This window comes from Pelecanus crispus, chromosome 9, assembly GCF_030463565.1.
Source record: "Pelecanus crispus isolate bPelCri1 chromosome 9, bPelCri1.pri, whole genome shotgun sequence".
In the NCBI taxonomy this organism is placed as follows: domain Eukaryota; kingdom Metazoa; phylum Chordata; class Aves; order Pelecaniformes; family Pelecanidae; genus Pelecanus; species Pelecanus crispus.
In genome coordinates this window covers 14,614,546-14,629,421 of record NC_134651.1, presented here as the reverse complement: position 1 = coordinate 14,629,421, position 14,876 = coordinate 14,614,546, and the positions used below count along the sequence as shown (strand labels likewise).

The window sequence follows — 14,876 nt, the reverse complement described above, 5'->3', positions numbered from 1 at the left end:
CGCTGTCCGAAGCGTGAGCGGAGCGGGTCCTGCGGCAGGAGAGACCCTGCGGCTTAATCCGTGCTAGGTTAACCTAGCATTGTATTTTTCCACCTCCCCGTAGGTACGCTTTTTGAACAGTCTCCTCTTATTTTCTGCATAGTGACAAGGAAATCGATAAACCGAGGATCAATTAGAATTGTGGTCATTTGATAACTAGATCCATCAAGTGCTACTTCTCGAGCAGAGTTGCATAGGGAATTTCATTAGCTCAGGAAGCTTTCCAGATGGCAGCTGCACGACTGTTGCACCTAGCAGCGAGCTTGCAAGGACCTAGACATGCATTTTAGGGTAGTCTTTTTTCCCTTTCTTTCCTTTATCTTCCTGTGCGTGTGCATGCTCAGTCTTGGTTCCTTGTGGAGAACTTCAGCCCTAGTGTACGTGTTGCTCACATTTCCACGATGAAGTCCCACCACCCACAGTTTCAGTTCTGAGCGGTGCTTTGTGCTCTCAGCTGTCCTTGGTAGGCGTGAGAACTCAGTACCTGGCAAGAGTAGGCCCTCTGTGATTTCTCAGTGGAATTTTTATTTACTTCTTCCTTTATTTTTCACTGTTACAAATCACCACTAAGGTAAGAAAACAGCAATTGGTTTGAGAAGCTGCTGTGAACATGTGACATTTTCTCAGGTGTGCGTTAGCATCACAGTTAAAAAAGAGTGATACTCGTTTACTCAGCTCTTCAGGATGTACCATCAACCTGTGTAATCCTCCCATGTTTTCCATATACATTAATATTTTGTTTGTTGATTAGCCTCTTCATGAAGCCCCTTCTCTGCATCTGAAGTCTGGTCAGTCATGACTCTACAGCCAGGTGTCAGAGCTAGCTGAGGGCTGCTCTTCTGGTCTGTAGATTGAGGTACATGACCTGTACTCAAGTGAGGAACAAAAAGAAATAGGGGGAAAGCCTCTCACCTTAGAAGGCTGTTGTCAACAAAGGGGAAAGAATAATTACTCTGGTCAGCACCCCTGATTCACAGGCTGTGGGGCAGGGACTATATTTAGCTAACAAAATGCTTCAAGACTTGCAATGCATGGGTTAGGCTGTGAAAATCAGACTCTCTTAACAGTCTGCTTTAAAGCAGTTACCAAAAGAGGATGCAAAATGCCTAAAATATAGCATGACTTGAAATATTAAAAGGGAAGAAAGTTGCCTTTTTTTTTTTTTCCCCCTCAAGTTATGATGAGTGGTAGCTTGCTGGCCCATCCTATATATCAGTTAATCTGTGAGCCCAGACCAAAAGATGGCTCTTGCTCAAAAAGTGTGGTCATTTTGTCTCAGGAATCACTCTTTGTAGGATCAAGAGTGGGACCTGGGAGTCTCACCGATGAAATCTTTTCCCGTTCCTCTTTCCTCCTCATCTCTCTCTGCTATTGAATGAGGTCCTCCAAGGACTAAAAGGGTTGGGAAGTCTAGACCTGTTACCTAGATTTGAAGATGCTTTGTTGATATAAAGTTCGAGTAACTTTTACAGCAGGGTGTGGTTGGTGAGTCTTTATTGGTCCTACCACAGTGCTCCCAGCTGCACAGGTCCAGTTCTGCTTCCTTTGGACTCACTAAATGCCTGTGAAGAATTGATGAATTCTAAGAATTCCCTTAACTTGCATGGACTTTCATGCTGAGGAAGGTGTTCAATAACTTACAGACCAGAGTGATTTAAGGAAGACTTTTTATTGACTTAGAAGAAGGATCAATGCTGCTCAGTGCTGTAAAAATAAAGCTGTTCAGTCTTTAGAGCTGTCAGTCAATCACTCGTAACCAGTACTATATTCATTTTATAAAACTAAAGAAGTAGAGGAATTAAGTCACTTTTAAAAAAATTCAGGTGTCCTTTCCTAGGCTATGGGCTGTGTCTGCTTTAGTTCCTTATATCCATCTTTTAAATAGAGATTTATTTCACTGGTGTGTCCTATTCCTGGACTCAGGTGTGCTGCTCAGAAGGCAGCATGCCACTGGGTTTGCTGCTACTCGGATTGTTTATTCAGGGAATGTATTGTGCCCAGATAACTTATTCATTGCAGAGTTGCTCTTCTGCATGAAAAATGACATGCAAATGAATTGAAACTGGTTTAAAGAAATGTGCATACGTTGTGCAGTGACCCACAACCCCAGTGATTATGTGTACTTAATGATACGCTGGCTCAGTAGTTTGCAAGTCAGTGAAAGAACCGTGAGAAACATCCGCATTCAGAAGGGGTACAATCGCAGTTGGAAATGGTAAAGTGCTAGGGGAACCACATTTACCTTTTTAAACATGACCTCGTTTTATGGCTACGGAGAATAATTGTCATTTTATGGCTACGGAGAGTAATTGTCAAAATACTTCACATTTACAGAGTGATTTTTATCTGTAGTACTCAACAAGCTCTACCAAATGGAGAGGATTCTTCCCATTTTACAGAAGGCGAGACCGAGGCAAGGAGCAGTTACCTGACACAGAGACGCAATTCCTGGTGCTCGTTCCAGCACGCCGTGCTTTGGGCCCCCCACTGCCTGTGAGCTTACGATGCGGCAATGGTGGAGCTGTAGTAACTTGCGCCATTACAGAAATGTAACTCTGATGGTGGTTCATCCTTTGCTCTTTGCTTTTGTAAAAGTAACGGTGTGAGCTTATGCCAATTAAGTTTTTCTTAATATGTGACTCAAACGGTGCTATAACTAAAATATTCAGTAAAGGTGTGTGTGAGCAGAGTTACATTTTGCACTGGTTGGCACCTTGTGCTTTATTTTGCAGCTTGTGTGAAGGGAGGGTGAAATACTACTGCTCTCCTATGGGAAGGGAGAATTTGCACCTGGTAGAAGGTGAGGCTCACTTGGTGGTGGGCATGATTAGTTGCAGGTTTTGGCAAGCTATGGGGAACCAGGTCCGTGCAGGGACAGCTTGTATAATCAAAGTTATCAGCTCCTAGGGAAAACAGACTGCAGAAACATCTTATTTGTCGGTTGCAATAAGCACCGTGTTGTGAAATGAGCACTTGTTTCATCTGCCTTTCGATGGGCAGAGGCAGGTCTCTCGCATGCATGCTCTTTGTTCTTCTTGCATGTGTTTGGCTCTAAGACTTAAACTTACCAGTTTAAGACAGGCCAAATAAGGATGCTGAGTGCTGTGGACTAAGCTGAAAATCTGGACGCGTGGGCTTAATCCCATTGTTGTGAATTAATACAGGTCATTGGCCACAATTGTGCAGGTGCCAAGCAAAATGTATATATGTTGAACAGCACCTGTACAATTATATGTACAAAGTACAGCTAGGAAAGATTAAATTATATATTTTGCTCTGACCGTAGTGACTTGATAGAGGATTCAAAAGCACTTGCTGTATGGCATGGCTTTTTGGTGCAGGTTCAAGAGGTGGGTCCTTAATCAGAGAACGATAGATCCAAGAGGTGAATGCAGAAGACTAGTCAAAGCAGCTCTCTCCACAGGACTTCTCTGCCAACAAATGGTTGAACCAAGTAGTTGCATCCCCTTTGTGGCTGAATTAAGGCAGCCAGACACGTCCCTTCTTCAGCTGTTTTGTAACAGGCTGGAAGCCCTGGGCTGGTGGGTCCAGCTTGTTTGTGAAAGCTGTGGCTGTTGCTTCACCGACCGTCTTCTCAGGCAGAGCTCACCCCGGAGAGCTGGGGTGGAGTTGGCCTTCCATCGTGCCGTGGCCACTGAACTGCTAAGCTGAGGGAAGGGAAGCAGGCTGGAGCATCAGGCACAGTATCTGTGGGGGTTGTTGGGAATTTTGTTGGAGTGAAGCCCACTGAAAGGGTGTTGTTACTTGGGGAAATCATGTTTGAATTCAGGCAGCTTTGGGTCAGGTGATGCCAGACACTGTGTAGCATCATCTCCGTCCCTTCAGGCGTTGCTTCTGTAGACGAGTTTCCAGCTCAGAATGCGGAGCTCAGTCTTAAACAGGTTTTTTAGCCCAAAAAAAAGAAAAAAATTCTGCTTTGGTTTTTTTTTTTTCCTTTTTTTTTTTCCCCTGTCTGATGTATATATTTTGTGCTCATCCAGGGAAAGGTTGCTTTTCCTTAAGGAGATCTAAAGGCTTCTTCCAAGTGAAGGAAATGGCTCACACACAGAAAAAAAGCAGTAACTGAAAGCACGTTTTCCCTTTGCGGTATTTCTCATTTTGAATAATAAATGGAGATTTGGAATTTAAAATATATGTATGTAGATATTTTTGCAGCAGTAGAAGTGAAATATGAGTAACTTTAGTTGAAGGACACAGAAGGACTTTGTTCGCTCGGAGATTCATTTAAAACATTTGAGAAGTCTGTCATCTCTGCAAGCTGTTAAACTCCCCGAGTTAAATCCTGAAGTCCTTTCTGATTTCACCTAGGGTGAAAATGATGATTGAAGCTCATGGAAAAAAACACCTTTTAGCTCCGTGTTAAATTTGTTGTAGTCCTTGCTTACTTTTATGGAGTGGTTCATCTCAGAACAGCTGTAATATCTGCCTAACTTGTGGAATTTGGCCCCTCCATTACTACAATGTCCTGATGCCGGCTACATTATCTCAGCACACAGCTGCTGTCTGCAGTAGGATTCAGGCTGGATCCCAACACTTCTCCATAGCGTGTGTATGCATATCTGGGGGTGTGCCCAGCCAAGGGGGTTCCATCACATTCTTCTGTCTGCTCCTCTGCGGAATTTGATGCTGTGCCCCATCTCCATGGAGAGGCTGGAGGGAATGGAAATGGCTGGAAATCCTGGCATTGCCTGGCCAGCAAGAGCTCTTAGAAGTGCTAGCTGAAATGAGGGCATGTATGCCAAGTGTCCGGCCAAACATGTGCCTAGATAACGTCAAGGGGAAGGGGCACAGCCTTGAGGGCGCGCATCCTCCTTGTTTGGGGCAGTCTGTGGTTGCTGAGGTCTGCTGCTGGTGCTGTAAGCTCCTTCCGCGCCCGCTGGCGCTAATGAATACCAAAATAATCAGGAGGGGGGAAAAGGCTCCCTCCTGCTCATGACAGCTTGGCAGATGGGTTTCATTTTATCAAATTGATCCCCGGGGGTGGTATCACACGCATTCGTGACTTGCAGATGTGGTGACTATCACGGTGTGTGTCTGTGCTCGGTTACTAGGCGGGGGTCAGATAGCAACCCTGAGCTCTCTGGCTCTAAAGTCTGGGGAAGAACTGCAGGCTCCTGGCTTACTCCAGAGCATGGAAAACTCAGCAGCCAGGCTGCTTTGCAATACAGCTTGCGAGTGAATATGTCAGTCAGTAAGCCACTTTGTGCTAGTTCTGGACTGGATATGGTTGATGCCAAGAAAATCCGTGGAAGTCATCCAAGCTCCTAGAGGGATGGATATCTTCTCTCCCCATGGCCTCAGGGGTAGCTGTGCTTGTGGGAGCAGTGAAAATCATTAGCCAGCAGAGGAGGTTCACCATTAGAGCAATACAAATGATTGATTCCTCCGTCACCAGCCAAATAGAAAAGTCAGGGCAAAAAGAGCTTCGTAAGTGATTATTTTCCCTCCCCATAAAATAAAAGATCCATATAAATCAGTTTATCATTGACCAATATGACTGGTTTTTTGGGGAAAAAAAAAGGGTGCAATTTCATTGTTACAAAAAAAAATTCAACAGCTTGACTCGGGCAGTGTGGAGAGCAGAGCTGCCACGGGAGCTGAAGAGATTGTACGAATCTCACTCCTGTGAGTGACAAACATGATCATGAGTCTCACTATGTTGAGGAGCAAGTGCAAACTCACTTGGGCTTATCTTCCTTCTTTCCCCTCCCCAATTGGGCACACTATGAACTGCCAGATAGCACGGTGGCCAGGTAGGCGTTTGTTCCATCCCCCTGGCATTTGTTCCGTTTGATCCATCCCTCTGAACAGTCATGTGAACATTATTTCTGGGAGTTTCCTACTCCCGCACAGTTGAAGCCAAGCTGTGATTTATTATTATTAAAATCAAAGCAAGAATTTTAACAAGCAAAACATATAAAAGATTGACATCCCTTTCATATTTGCAAGCTCCATGGCTTGGTAGGAGAAGGTGGCCAAGAGAGCAGTTCAGGGAAAGCAGCTCCAGAGAACTAACCTTTAAATACACATACATTTCTGTATGCTCCGTGTTCTATCCTTGCATCATTGCATGGCTGCATTACTATTGTGCCTTAATTTTGGAAGTCTCTTATGAAGTGACCTGTACCAAAATCATCTGCTCTGTACCTGGGCTGCAGACACTGCAGTCTAGCAGGGAACGCTACCTTTATACTCCGTTCTCCTGTTTAATACATGGTTTGTCTCTATTCCCTAGCTAACACAATATTCTTCATATTAATACATTATCCTTTCTGAGCATAAAGCAAACTACTACATCTATGGTTTTACCTTTACCCTGTTCTGACATGTAGCAGAATCCTAAAATAACTCGGCCTTTCTATAGACTGGTTTTACTTTGCATCTCTGCTAAAAGCTGGAGTAGAGCCATGGACTTTGTGCCCCTCACCCAGCAAACACCGCTAGCAGGGGCTCCTGGAATAAATTATTTTTAAAGGGGGGGAGTCAATGTGGACATTTTTGCAGTATGAGATAACAGGGCTGTAGGGCTACAGCTTCCTGACAGTACTGTCTCTGAAAATAGCAGCTACGACACACTTTTAAAATGGTAAACCAGAAGGCAGCTTTCTAGAGAGCTGTGGAAAACGACTGTGGTATTCACTGTTCAGGCAGACCACTCGGCTTTTCCAGCCCCCATGCTGCAGCATAGACAAATATGTGCATGCTTGTTCCAAGTACTGAATTGGGGCTCTCTGAAACCCTGATGAAGCTTACGTGGCTGCTAACAAAATTCAGCTGATGTGCCCCGACACCTGTCAGACGCCTCTGCTGTCCTGTGCTCATTCCAGGATGTCCTGGCTAAAGGTGACAGAGGGACAAAGCCACAGGCTTGGAGGCAGGGTGGTGGCCTGAGCCCTGAGCCCTTCTTGTCCTCAGGGATGAGCTGCTGGCTGGTTCCTGGTGTGATGGGGAAGGCTGGCTCCATGCAGTGCCTCCAGGCATTTCTGCTTTCTGCCCTTTGCCCATGGAGTGGGCTGGGCTGCAAGATGGGGGTTATTATTGCTGGAAACAGCATCGTCCACTGCATGGGGCTTTGCAACTCTGTTCCTTCGTCTGCTCTGTGGCTTTGGGTTTGTCCCTTTGCCCCAGTATCACTGGGAGATGACTGCACTGCTCTGCCTGGGGTCCCTCTAAGGAGATGCTGTACTGGGTTGTGCTGCTCCTGGCAGAACTAAGTTTGGAGGAGTGTCAAGCTCTTGTACAGACCCTGGCTTGGGTCAGGGCACGGCGTGGGGGGTAGCAATAGCAGCTCCTCTCTTCTCAGCAGCATGTGCATCTGTGGTACCTGAAGGTGTACATGGGAGGAAGGGGGGATTTTGTCCAAGGGACACCTCCTTCAGAGTCTGCCTTGCATCAGTGCCCCCTTCTCCTTCAGCATTACTGAGCACAAGGATGAACTCTGTTTTGGATGGTCCTTGGCACCATCCTGTTCCCAAACAGAAACCCCCGGCTGGGGACCTGTAGGACTTCTCTGGCCAGAAGGTGGGCAGCCGTGGTGAAAGGAGGAGCGCGGTTATGCTGCTGCCTGCCCCTGCTCCCTGCCTTTCTGGGGCCTTTTCAGTGCAATAGTTCATGTTTGGAGTGCTTGGCTCTATTGATAGATGTCAGAAAAGAGGAGAAGGGAAATGGCTGCTTGCCTCCAATGGCAGGGGGCTGAATTTGAGGATGAAGATCCAGGGCTAGATACAGCTGTTACAGTGATGCAGAGCAGAGAGCTGCTCCCTCATTAAGCAGCAGCATCCATGGAACGCACTGCGCAGAGCTCTCTCCCCGTGGCACTCCTGTCTCTCTGCACTCGGGCAGTGTGCTCTGTTAAGGGGATGTGTTACATCCAGTGAATGGCTACATGCTGTGAACTGGCAAAATATCCACAGAGAGGCAATATAATTCTGTTACTTGTTCCTCTTTCCCAGTTGAAAGCTGATTGCGGTTATGATAAAGATACCCCCCGCCCCCAGTAACGTTCCTTTCTTGAAATACTTGAACCATTTTGGATTGAAATGAAGGAAGAAAAGAGGCAGGTCTTGGGGTTAATAGAACAGGCTCAGTTAATTGATATTTATCTAGACCAGCACAGTTTGCAGTCCCCTCCCTTTGCTGGCTGCACAGATAGTTTCTTTGCTTAGCAGCTGCCACCCGTATTGCCCAAACTGCCAAATAAATACATTTCCGTCATTCCCCAAAGCAAAACTGTTTGCAGAAGGTCAAGCAGTATGGGACTGCTGCAAGCAGGTGAAGCCAGGCTGCAAACAGCGAGTCCACATCTTCCAGAAAGTTGAAAAACAGGGAGAAATTAGCAAAAAGACACAATGATTTTGGCTTTCAGGGACCCGCTTGGTGTCGGGAAGCACATGGTGGTTGCTGAAGGATGCTCCCCGGGGACTTGGGAGCTGCTGGGCTGCAGGAGATGCAGGGATCACACATTGGCAGGCGAGGGGCTTGGACCGTCTACCTGCTCCCGACCCGGTCCTTTCCCTGGCACAGCTCCTGTAACTGGCTCGGGGTCTGAATTCCTGGCTGCCTGCACCCTCTGCCTCAGTTATCGATCCTCAGCCTTTCGTGCGGGCATCCTCCGGTGACTGACATCACACTCCTGTGGGGATTTTCTGTGACGGTGGCTAAAAGGGCTGGCAGAGCATGTGGTATCACTACTGGTGCTCTGCTGGTTTTTTATAGTTTGGTTTTATGCTCTTCAGTACAGGGTCTGGCTGCTGGCTAACACACAACATTGTTATTTAAAAATTTATAAACATTTGTTTTGGCTTTTATTGCATTTCCTTCAGTGCCACTCCTACCTTCTCTGCTTCCTTAAACATTTCTTCTATTGTTTTTCTTCCTGTTTCTTCGAAAACACAGTTCTACTTTCCATTAAATAAATTTTAGGTTTTAGAGCTAGAGCCCGATAGTGGCTCCTGAATGATTAGAAACCACCAGGTGATGTTTGAGAGCTCCTGAGCCCTCAGGAGGAGCAGGAGCTGTGTTTGGAGACCTGTTGGAGAGGCAGATTTTCTGTTTTCGCTCCATCTGCAGTGTGTCATCCTGAGCGCACGCATCTCTGTGGAGGGAGCTCGCTGTTTACAGCTCTCTCCCGCGATGACAACGGGGCGATCAGTGAACCTGCCTGTCTCGCTGGAGTCCTTGGGGCCACCCGACATTGGGAACGAGGTGTTTGTAGCGGGATATGAACCGTGAACCTTATTTAAAACAGAGCTTTAGATGGAATGAGGTAGATGAGGGCTTTCTCATACTGCAAGTGTTTTCATTAGGTTGAAGGAAATCTCTGGCTCAGATGGAAAATTAAAATCATTCTGCAGGTAAAAGTTCATTTTCACAAAGCAAAAGGAAAGAAGAAAGCACTTTGAGTCACATGGCGGGTTTTGGCCATTTTTAGCATGATCTTGCTCTCTTTGAAGTGTAATGTTGTTTCAAACCAGAGTGGCACAAGCAGCACATTTTCTTTATGCATTTGGGTGTTGTGTAAGATTTGTCGAAATTTAGTAACATTGTAATTTTGGGTCAAAAAATGCTTGCAAACTGCTATGGGAAGGCTTAAGCTGCATTAGTGCAATAAGCAAAAAAATTCTTATAATGCAACCCAACTGATTCAAGCTTTAATTTGTCCACATCACAGGCTCATTACCTGTTAAATAAAGAAGTCTCACACTTCTCATCCCTTTGGAAAAATGCTGAAGGAGTGCATGAGGAAGATTAGCAAAAGGGGATATTATTGCCTGGTGTTATCGAATGCTTGCAGTGACACTGGGACCCAAATTTTACCCTGAGTTACCATCCAGTGATTACCCAGGGCTCTTCTGTGGGCTGGTGTTGGTAGGACCAGGTACCCTCCCCAAGACCAATAGCATCTTAAGTGATTATTTTTTGCTCAGTGCTTGTTGATAGCATGTTCTGTCCATTTTCTATTTTGATGAATTTACTTTTCTAGGCATCCGGAGCAGGGTGGAAGAATGATGTAGTTGTTTTGTGTGTTTTGTTTGTGTGAGGGACTTCTTGGCCTTTCTGCAGTATTTCAGGCCTGTTGGATTGATGGGGGGAAGCAGAGAGATTTAGTGTCTGAGAATAGCACAAATCAACAGTGCCGCGGCAGGCGTGAACAGCAGGGATGGCGTCTGCTCTGCTCATGCGAGGACTGTTAGTGATCTGGTGCCTTGCGTGGGGCACTTCAAGGTGAGGGGAGCTGGGCACTCTGTTGTGGAGCCCTTCAACAAACTTGGGGTGCAGGAGTGTGATAAAGTCACCAAGCCGTGGTCTCCTAGAAACAAGGCTGAAGGGACCCCCAAGGCTGAGTAGTCCAACCGCAGTCCTGCACCAACACCAGACATACATTCCCCAGATATGTTTTTTAACCTGTTTTTTACATCTCCCATGGCGCAAATTCTAGGTAGAAAGAATTTCCTAGTATCCAAACCAAATCTTTGTAGGAAACCAGGAAGAAATCTGCTTATTGACAGTGAAGAAGTTTTATGTTGCACACTGGAGTCAACAAAACAAAACACAACCTTTCTAACTGTGCAAGCAGCAAAGCGCTGCCACAAGATTACCCAGGATTTCTGACCCATCAAACAACTCCTGAGGACATATCTGGCTGACACATGGCCCTGTAGGAAACCCTCTCCCCCTCCATCCCCGTTTATAGGGTGAGGTGCTGCAGGCTTGGGGGAGAGGGCAGAGCTGGTTTTCCATTTGTCCCTCCTGCCAGCTCCAGGCAGAAAAGCCAAGCAAGCGGCATCTTCAGGCATCATCGTCTGAGCCTGCCTTCCCACCTCCCTCGGGGATAGCATAGCTGTGGCCCCTTCTTTGCTGGTATGAGCTTTGGGCTCAATCATCCCTCAACTCAAAAGCTCTGCAAGGCCAGGGTGCCCGTACGCTAAATCTTCGCACAGCACTCAAGCTCTCAGCGCTGGCATGGGGAAGGTGTGGATTTTACTCCTGATGTTTCTCCTCTGTGGGCACCCACTCAGGAGCTGGTGCAGCCCATGAGGGCCAAGGAGAAGGCCCTGTGAAGGGGCACACGCTCGGTTGGTTCATGGAGTCACGTTTGCACCCAAATGCAATGCACTCCGTGATTGTGGGCTCACACATAATATTTATGCTCTCCTCTGTTTCGCTCTGGGTGAATATGCTGTAATTTTGGCTAATTACACAATATGTCAGGAATAATTGCAGGGTGTTCCTCAAAATAAATAATATATCTTGCATGCTCTGCTATCCATACTTATGAGCATGCTTTAACCTTCAGTAGCCAAGGCATTGACTGTGCTGGAAAATGACAGCTTAGGAGCTGTAGCTACAACTTCTTTTCCATTAAACTTCTCATTTTTTTTAATTCCCTTACCTGAAAAAGCTCACCCTGCATAAATTCTGGAACAGCACTACATCTCATCTTTATGCTTTCTGTCCCTGTCAGGCTTTGGTTTTCTCCTCATTGGAGCTCAAGTCAATACAGGTATAGAAGATTGTTCTTTAAAGAGAAATGTTTTGAAATTTTGACTGCTGGTAGAACACACTGGATCAACAGAGCAACACAAACTGTGTCCTGGGGGAGGCAAAGACAAACCCAGGAGTGTAGCTGTATGAAGAATTGATTTTTTCGTTCTCTGGTCAAACAAAAGAAGGTTGTGGGGAGGAGGGGATTCAGATCCCATGCAATATTTCATTCTGTTTTAAATGAATGACTTTCATCTCCAACTCTTTTAACATCTTTTTTTTAATTATATTTCCGAACAAAACATTGTCTCAAAAGAAAAATCAAACCTTTTACCCTTTTCAGATCTCCTTTTTTCCCTCATTAATGGTATGGAGATTGTGTACAGCTTCAGCTGCTCTTGCTCTGATTTTTTTTTGACAATTAAAATATTGAGTTGGACAATTTCACCCAGCGATAGTCAGCAATTCTGTGCCAAAACAATTGGCGGCATTTAGGCCATCAGTCCTCTTCCACTTGCCATCCCATTGCTTTCACCTGTGGTGGTCTTTGGGGGCCTCTTTGGCCCTGCAGCACTGGAGATGGCTGTCTCGTCCTTAGCTTGTGTGCAGGGACTGCTCAGAATGAGTAGCTCATGTGTCATGTACATTAGTTTGGCATTTACCTTCCAGGAAAACCCATCCAAGACTTTGAACCTCTTTGTCCTTGAGCCTTGGACCTTAGGTTGCTGTCACATGGGGTCAGGAGCTTGGAGAGTGAGTGAGCTGCAGGGTGACTTCTCTAAGCCTAACATCCATAGACTCCTAGGAAAAGGGCGGACTGTAGAGACATGTAGCAGTGGTCCCATGCTGCACCCCCTATTTTCAATGCTTTATATGACTTCTTTCTCTGCCCCTTACTTGTATTAACATCTGTGTAAAGCTGATTCCCTGAATATGGGAGGGCCTGCGTAAACGCCAGTGCCGTGCAACCACATCCTTTCCACCTACTCTACGAGTGAGAAATAGACTTCCCCGGAGGGACTCATCTTTGTAAGAGCAAAGCAGGCGTAGTGCAGAGCTTTGCATGTGTCTGCTTCTTGGTAGAGGGGTGCAGGCAGGCAGCTATGCTCAGTGCTGGAGGGCTAATTACTATTCCTCCTTGCCCGCATCAGCACAGGAAAGGAAATCACTTCTCTGGATGCTCTTTTTGCCTACAAGGTGCCATTCTGCTCTGTTGACTCACTGACGGTGACAGGAGGCGATTGCTTTGACGGGTGCTGTCATCGGCTTGAGCCCATCATCCCTCTGAGTTAGGGAAATGTCATTTTCAGAAGCTTGTCCTTCAAATGCAGAGGCTATCCCTCTCAGCAGAGCCTGTTATTTCATGTAATGCATCCTGAAAACACCAGTTGTCTCTCTCTAGTTATTAGCCTTGGGTGGAGATTTGCACTTGAGATGAGTAAATAACACGAGTGTGCCATGCAGCCCTATTGTCCCAGAGTCATTTTCTTCTCAAAATAAATTCCCTGTAATTGGAGGGTGACACTAACCCTGTAATCATGTGGAACTGGATCTGAGCATGGCATTTGTTCTGCATCATTGGGAGAGGAGTTGGGGTCAACTGTTTGGTGCCCCCCAGAGTCACAGAAATCGGGAGTAAATTTCTTTGCATCAGTCAGTCAGTCTGTTTACATCTCTCCATCCTACTCACAGGCTGGGTGATGTGCCCATGTGTTAAGCTGAATGGCTGTATCTAAACTGAAGGGGTTTGTGGCAGCTTTGCAAGGTAGGGCTGGATGCCTGGCTTTGCTACGGAGCCCCTCCTGATGCTTGGGCAGCCGCCGTTGCCCACTGTGATGTGACATCTGTGCAGGCAGCCTGAGGAGGTGCCCAAATGCAAGTAACCGCTAATGCTCCTTGCCTCCTTTGGCTCTGCAGCACATGCATTCGTTTGGCCTTTCCTTGCCTGTTCTTCAGGATGCTACGTAGCCCAGTGCTTCGGCATAGCCCAGTCCCTCCAGCCACCTGCTCATGGGCTTCCTCCAGGCAGAGTGTGTCCTTCTGCTCTGAACAGTTTGCTGAGTTTAGCTACGGAAGCCATGGAAAACATTTTGTGGGGCTGGGAAACATCCTCCTTGCCTCTGCCTGTATGCTTTTCTGGACCCAGTGACTCTTGCGGGAGCTGAAAATGCTCAGCACTTTGCAGCAGGATTTACTACCTCCACACCTGAGTGACACAGTTGAAATGTCCTCCAGGATCCCTGTCTGTGGCTCAGGAGGCTTCGACCTACTTCGTGCATGACTCACTGCAGGTGCAGTCACAGACACCCATGTGCAGTGTCTGCTAAGGGCTCACACTCTGCTATGGTCACAGCTTGGAAGAGTTGGGCAAGGTGTTCGGCTGGGGGAAGTGCACCCCTGGTCTTCAAGGGCAGCAGCTCCTGTTGCAGCTGCAAGTGCGGTTATTCCTGAGCTTCCCAGTTTGGGTGGATTCAGTGAATCATTGTGGTGAGTTGAACTATTAAACTTATGCCGATAGTGATGCATTTAATTGGAGACAGCCGCTTACTTCATCTTAATTCCAAGCACCCTGGAGAACTTAGCCGCTCCTGGATGGGGAAAAACCCCAACATTTTCTTCCTCAGCTTTTCATCTTCTCTTTCTCTCTGAGTTCGGTGCTGATGCCTGTCACCATAGTAATCTGCATGAAGCTCACTGATGCATTTTTGTGCCGAGTTAATACGAGCCTTCATTAATACTGTATGTCCAAAGGAGGGATTTTGGTGCCCTTCTCTGTCTGCATGTGTTTGCAGTATTTGGTTTATCGAGCATTCTGGAACCCATCCTTTTCAGGGGAGGGGAACTGCAATTTCTGCGGTGGCACTTTAAACGTGGAGTTAATCTAAGTAAATGAGGAGCAGTTTATGCTCTGACTTGAATGCTGGTCTTGGTGCGTTAAGGATTTGAGTGCTGGTTGGGTGAGTCATAAATCAGCCTCCCATTATGACAGCCACAGCCTGAATGGGGGAAAATAAGAATAATGGAATGTGTAAATTCCAGGCTAAAATGTTTAATTGCAATAAACAAATGTTTAAAGAACATTTAGGTGAAATATGCTCCTGAGATGTATTACAGGTCCCGTGTTTGCAGTCACATTCTCAGCAAAACTGTTGCACAGGCACAGAAGAGAGTCAGCAGTATGCCCAGCCATGGTTCAGATCGGGGCTGGAGATGCTTTCTCCTGCTTTCTCCCTTTGCCGGACCAATGTCCTTAGCAGGTACCAGCAGGGCTGTTTTGGGAGCCTGCTGCTGGTATCTCTGACAGCCCTGCTGTGCTAACACCAGGCAGAGGC

The 14,876-nt window shown here is 46.5% G+C and overlaps 1 protein-coding gene across 2 annotated transcripts in view; it reads left to right on the top strand.

Moving 5' to 3' along the window:
* FGF12 (fibroblast growth factor 12) overlaps window positions 1-14,876 on the top strand; it is a 151,156-nt gene that overhangs the window by 45,252 nt on the left and 91,028 nt on the right. The window lies entirely within an intron of this gene.